The 6,885-nt window shown below is 45.9% G+C and overlaps 1 non-coding gene across 1 annotated transcript; it reads right to left on the bottom strand.

Moving 5' to 3' along the window:
- Positions 1–1,350: 1,350 nt before the first annotated feature.
- TRNAC-GCA (transfer RNA cysteine (anticodon GCA)) lies at positions 1,351–1,422 on the bottom strand. Its single transcript has one exon. It is a non-coding gene; the product is annotated as a tRNA-Cys (tRNA).
- Between the last annotated feature and the right edge of the window lie 5,463 nt (positions 1,423–6,885).

The following is a 6,885-nucleotide window of genomic DNA, read 5'->3' on the forward strand; positions in this document are numbered from 1 at the left end:
TACACGCAGGGGGACGGAGTCCACCCAATTTATCCAGAGGGTGGACGCAGTCCCCGCAGCTAAAATGAGAAACATTGAGTGTCCTCTTTGAATTTATGAAGGAAAGCCGACATCAGGGATCAAACAGGCCGGACACTTCACCACTGCACTACATAACATGATGAAAGGTAACAAACAACTAAAGGTGAAATGTCCCATTTCGGTGCTGCAAGTCCCAGGGAAAACATTTGTATTGATTCTTGGAGTTTAAAACAAACACTTTTTAAAGTTTTGAAAAACACTGTTAGAAGAAAATATCCTCTCTTGGTTTTGTGTGTGTGTGTGTGTCGATTTTATGAAAGGCAAATGCCATTCGTCCTACTCAATTTGTGTGGTTATGCAAAGCCAATTTAATGAAATGTGCATATTTCACCTTGATATGTTAATTTCTGGCGACGTCACATCCCACTGCGTTTGTTGAGGAGTCCCCCTACTTAAATTTTTAGGACTTGGCCCCTGGCAGCCGTTTACAATCAAGGGACAACTGTCCCGCATCCTTCTAGTAGCACCAATCAGGTGCATGATGTGCCAGCTCAAACAAATGAAAAGTTTCCCAACCCGGTGCATGGGAAGGCAACAATTTACAATCAAGGGACCACCCTCTTATATCACTGAGAAAAACGCACACACACACCATCCCCCTCCATCTGCAAGGCATCCAGGGGGTTACAAGTAATGGAGCTTGGGTAGCAGAGGGGCTGGGCTGGATAGGGGAGGAGGGTACAGCTCTTGTAGCTTTACTTTTTCATTTACAAACATAGGACTACAAGTACCAGAATTCAAAGCAAAACAGAGCTAGTCAGAGTAACAGCAGCCATGGAGCAACTTGTGATATCTGAAAGGAAGTATCTCAGGACTCTGGTGGTACTCACAGAGACAGTGTTGGTCTGGGGCATAAAATCGGCCCAGGAACCAATGAAAAAGTGGCCCACAATCATTCATTACTATCCAGAAAGGACTGAGGCTCCCCAAGGAGGCATTTTTGGTCAAATATTTAGCAAATAATTAATTTGTTCAATATTTGCTTAGCAGCATTGGTTAAAAGTAGTGTAGTAACTTATGAAACTGATCCTAAAAAAGTAGTCTATTCTGGTCAAAAAAACGAGCCCATTCTAGAATCAAGGGCATTGCCGTGCAGGCCAGTCCGAGGCGGCAAAGGATGTCCTGTAAGGAACAGAAAGGAAACTGGTGACCTGATATTTCATTTCAATCAGAGCAGCTGAAAGAGAGGAAGTAATATGTCTAGAAAATCCCAAATTTTGGCAGTGAATAGTCTAGCCTTTTAAAAACTGCTTTCTATAAAATACGCGAAGGGGGCACCCGGATTTGAACCAGGGACCTCTTGATCTGCAGTCAAATGCTCTACCACTGAGCTATACCCCCGGCCCTCTGAAAAGGCGATCCTGGCTGTACCTGTGCCTGCTGACGTGTCTGCGAGGCACACCTTTCCTCCTTTCATACCTGTCGCTGATTCTCAATACTGTTTAAACATTGGAGGAGTGCTGGTGCGAACGACAGGTTTCCTGGTGAAAGAAAAGTTAGAGGTGCTCAATAACAGGGATTAAGAGAGAGAATCAGAGGTCTCCAGTGCAACTCACTCTTTCTTTAGCACCAATTTTCAGTAACAGAAATGTCTTTTTATTGCCTAATTGTCATTTTTCTTTTTTTGTTGACCATTCCAATCCCCTCATTTCGTATCAGTGTTTGTAAAGATTTTTAGTAACTGCCTATCTTTTTTACCCTCATACTAAAGTTGTGAATTACAGGCAATAAGTCGTTTCTTTATTAATAATACGGACAATTTACACGCAGTTGCCGATTCGGTCCTGGATCGTTAGCCAATAACAAAGCATCTTTCTGTTGGTGCAATCCATATGCAAATTAGTTGGTGTGCAGGTATTTTGCCCCAGAGGGCCTGGACAGGGCTCTAATAGACGAGCTTCCTGCAGCTGGAATGATCCTGCAGTTTTTTAAATGTGTTAAAATGCCATCTGCCACTAATGTTACCAAAAAGTAGATTGGGCAGGGGTGGGCGGATTGGGGGTGAGAGCGCGACCCTATGGAATTGCGCGCAGTGCATTTCCCCCGAAAGTAGCTGGACTTTGCTTGCTGTATAAATGCACGATTTTTACCTGCCCTGGGCCACCTTGGGCTACTTTGCCCGCCACAATGTGAGAAAAGCATACAATTTGCCCTTTTATAGTTCCCCCTACTTTTGTCTGTGGCCCCCTATGTGCCCACTGCCCCCTTTAATTTGATTCCTGGAGGTGCCACTGTAACAAAGTGCATGTTGGTGGTTGAAGTAACATTTATTATTTTTCTTTTTTTTTTTACTTGATTTAATTAATTTTTACAAGAGTGTTCCTGAGTTCGGTTAATTTTTACAAGAGTGTTCCTGAGTTCGGTGAAGAAAAAAGAAGAAAAAGGTCCAGATCCTGCCAGCCTCTGCTTTTTGTGAGAAGGGAAATTTAGACGGAGAGGATTGAGTGGGGATGAAGTATTAAGTCTTTGCAGTTCTGCTCCTCTAATTGCATCACTCGGTTTGTCCTGGCGATTTAGAAGGCCGAGATTTTCGTAAAACCCCACCACTGCGATTGTCCATTTAGTGTTCTCACCACTCAACAAGTTGTTCCATGTTCCCTCGTCATCCACAAAGTCAAAGTTGCCAAGTAAATACCCAATTTTTTACATTCCAAATACGAGCCTTCAAGTCCCAGCATGCAAAGGGCTGTTAGCTAAAAAGCACACGTCTATTTGTACTTTAAAGGAAGGCTGGACACAGTTTGGGCTTTTGGGGTGTAGTCGGTAGTCTTCATGGCCCCCTTCATCCCACCGTGTACATGCAGAGCAGGAATGAGCCCGGATTTCCCCACAGCAGTGGTCACCCCGAATGTTAGGCTTTGCATGCTGGTACTTGTAGGCCATTCTCAGTGGGGAATAAAGCGGCAATGGTAATCTTTTCGCTCAGCTTGTTGCTTTAATGGTGCAAGTATTGCAGGTTGATCAGTGAACATCTCGGTTCATCTCTATAAAACAGAGTGTTACTTTCGCTGAGTGTTGTTGACACTTTGTACTATCCTAGAGTACTTATTTTCGGAGCTGGCCCGAAGCTCGGTTCCTGGAAAGCAGATTGATGCCCGCCCACTCACTGCCCAGCTATTTATCCTATTAGAAACGAGTAGGAGAGGATGGAGAGATGTGCGCTGCTGTTGGGGAGAAGGTGGGTCTCATGGGTGCCTGTAAGCTGCCATGGCCTTCACCACAGCACCATATGCAAACTGGGCGAACAGCTTTTAACAGGATTCCATGCAACATACAAAGACCATTGTCTGTGATAATTATTTATTCATTTATTTATTTATTTATTTTATTTATTTGTATAGCGCACCTACAGCCCAGAGGCATCGTGGCGCTTGTTACAAGAATTTTTATAAGCATTTTCAGTAGGTCAGGTTACATGTGACTGAGAGGTCTCTTAGTTACAGGTACATTACTAATACATTACTCATTACAAATTTTACATTACTCATCACAGATTTTTGTAACACATAAGAAAACAGCTGATTACTTAGATGAAGAGTTGTGTTTTGAGTGCTTTGCAGAAGGCTTGGTGGGATTGAATCATTCTTAGGTTAGGTGGAAGGGCATTCCATTGTGTAGCGGCTATCGTCGGGAAACGGGATCCCCCTGCACCGGCCTTTTTGGTTTTAGGCACAAGGATAAGGTTAGAGTACCCTTCCCTATGAGGTCTGTGGCAGTGTGTTTGACAATCCTCTGTACAAGGTACGGAGGGGCGCCATCATGGAGGCATTTGTGTGCCAGGGAGAGAGTTTTGAAGATTATTCTCTGTTTAACCGGGAGCCAGTGGACCTGTCTCCTGATATTGGAGATGTGTTCTTTCCTAGAGGTCCACGTGGCTGCCCTCAGGGCATTGTTTTGTGCTAGTTGTAGTTTTGAGAGGTTTTTGCATGACGTCCCGCATAGTAGGGTGTTACAGTAGTCTAGTCTGGAGCCAATAATGGCTCTGGCTATGGTGAGACAATTCTGTTGAGATAGGAATGGTCTGGATGCGTTGATGATTTTTGCGTAGTAGGCTGATGAGGTGGAAATAGCATTCACTTGTCTGTCCATTGTGAGGTTTGAGTCTAGGTAGACGCCAAGTGTTTTGACATAGTCATATACCTTGATGGGTGCGTTGTCGATAGTGAAAGAGGAGTATTCCTGACTGAGGTTACCCAGGGTAGTGGGTGAGCCGATAAGTAAGAGTTCCGTTTTTTCACTGTTTAGGCATAGCCAGTTGTCAGCCATCCAGGATTGGATAGTTGAGTAGATGGCCGTGAGATTAGACATGTCAGTTGTATAGTCACCTGTGAGTGGGATTAACACCTGCGTATCATCCGCATAATTGGTGTATGAAATGCCCAGGGAATCCAGGATGCTAAACACTGGCCTAGTGAAAATGTTATAGAGTGTTGGCGCTATGCAGGATCCTTGTGGGACTCCACATTTGAGGAGGCTGGGGGTGGCAGAGGCTGATTCAGAGAAAACTTTCATAGCCCTGTCTTGGAGAAAGGAAGTAATCCAGTCGCATGCTTTAGGGGCAAAGTTAGCTGCAGAGGCAAGGTGACGGCACAAGGTTTTGTGGTCGACCAGGTCGAATGCAGCTGATAAGTCAAAGAGCAGGAGGAGTGCATGTTTGCCTACATCTCTCATGTCGTCCATTTGGTTCTTTAAATCGCGGAGGGCTGATTCAGTGCCATGTCGTGGGCGGAACCCTGATTACCGCAGGCCTAGGAGTTGGTTCTCTTCCAAGTATTTTTGTACTTGCATATATGCAGATTTGTCGAGAATTTTTAGCAGGAATGGGACCGTGGTGATAGGCCTGTAGTTCCCGGGGATGGTGGGATCGGGTGAAGGCTTTTTTATTAGTGGGCGTACCCAGGCTTCTTTGAGATCTTTGGGAACAAGACCTGTCGAAAGGAAATGTTAATAAAGGCAGTGAGAAAGGGAGCCAATGTGGGAGCAGAGTCTTTGATGAGTTGGCATCAACTTTGCAGTTGGAGGGTTTAGTGGATTTGAGCAGGGTAATGACCTCCGATTCCGTGATGTCTCTGAATTCGAGGGGGCATGGGGGTTCAGTGCAGGTGGGGGGGGCGATTTGCTGTGCTGGCTAGCTATTAGCTTTTCGAGCACTTTTTGGTGGCCAATGATTTTGGATTGAAGGGTGTTGAGCTTGTCTAGCATTGCTGATTGAATGCTGTTGCACCAGTTTGCATCCTTGATGAGTGTAGGAGGGGGTGGTGGAGGGTTTTTCCAATTCTCTAAAGATAGAGAATATTTCTTTAGAGTTGGATTTGGCGTCAATAATCCTTGAGTTAAATGAGAGGGCCTTGGTTTTGATGACATTATTATTGTATGACCTGGAGATGGTTTTGAAGGCCTCCCTGTTAGATTCTGAGGGGTTAGCTTTCCAGGTAGAGAGGGCGGAACGTTTTTCTGAGCGTTGTTTGAGCAGCTCATTGGAGAACCAGGTGTTGGAGTGCTTGATTTTCTTGGTTTTCTTGGGAGCCAAGGGAGCAATGGAGTCTATAGCATTGGTGATAATGTTTTTGAAGGTGCTAGCGAGAGTGTCTGGATTATTGGAGGAGGGCGTCTGAAACGCGGGAACCATTAGGTATGGTGCCAGATTTTCCGTAGTGAGTTTACTTGAGCTCCTGGCGAGTGCCGCTGGGCAAGGGGTAGTAGGATGGAGTGCTTTTGCTTAGCGGTGAGGTTGAACTGGATATAGTGGTGGTCGGACCATGGGATGGGGGTATTGTCAGTAACCAGGATGGAGCAGTTGTGCTGGTTGATCCAATCCAAGGTGCGTCCTTTAGTGTGAGTGGGTTCAGAGATGGTGGGTACGAAGCCAAGGGTGGTAAGGGCTTTATTAAGGGCTTTGGCGTGAGGATCTTTAGGGTCATTTAGGCCCAGGTTAGGATCGCCCAAAAGATTGATTTGGGAGGATTTTTTAATATTATATGGTAGGGCGTGGACGAGAGAGTCTTGGAAGTCAGAGCAGGGGCCGGGAGGTCGGTATACAATGTGCATATTGATGGTGCGGGTGTGAGACAAGTTGATTTTAAGTGGGAGGTAGTCACATTTGAGTCCAAGTTGTCCCTGTTGTCTAGGTGATTCCCTGATGCTAAGGGAGTTCTTGGCTATGAGGGCAACACCACCCTCTCTCTGGTTGGTGCGGTCTTTCCTGTAGATAGCGTAGTCTGTGGGGATAGCTAAAGAGAGTGCAGGTCCTGAGCTATCGTTCAGCCAAGTTTCAGTAATTAGAAGTATGTCAAGATTGTCTTTGGTTATAAGATCATGAATGTCGAGGGGATGTGCCAGAATGGAACGTGCATTAATTAGTGCGCATTTTAGGGTACGTTCAGGGTTCTGTAATGTGAGGAGGCGATAGAGGTGTGGTGCGGAGTGGCAGAGCGGTAGGGAGTGGCACAGAGGGGGCATGGTTGTTACATACAGGGCGGTTAGAGGTGCATGGAGTGCTAGGCATTGGAGATGCAGTGGCATGAGAAGGCTGGCATATTTCAGTGGGTACAGGTGGTGTAACAACAACATAATTGGGCGCAGGCAATACAGTGGGCATAGGCAGTTGCGCAACAAGATGATTGGGCGTAGGCAATACAGTGGGCATAGGCAGTGCAGCAACATGGTTGGGCGCAGGCATCACATTGGGCATAGGCAGTGCAGCAACATGATTGGGCGCAGGCATCACAGTGGGCATGGGAAGTGCAACAGCATGATTGGGCGCAGGCATCACAGTGGGCATAGGCCGTGCAGCAACAACATGAT

This window comes from Ambystoma mexicanum, chromosome 1p (genome assembly GCF_040938575.1).
Source record: "Ambystoma mexicanum isolate Mex_15411 chromosome 1p, UKY_AmexF1_1, whole genome shotgun sequence".
NCBI lineage: Eukaryota > Metazoa > Chordata > Amphibia > Caudata > Ambystomatidae > Ambystoma > Ambystoma mexicanum.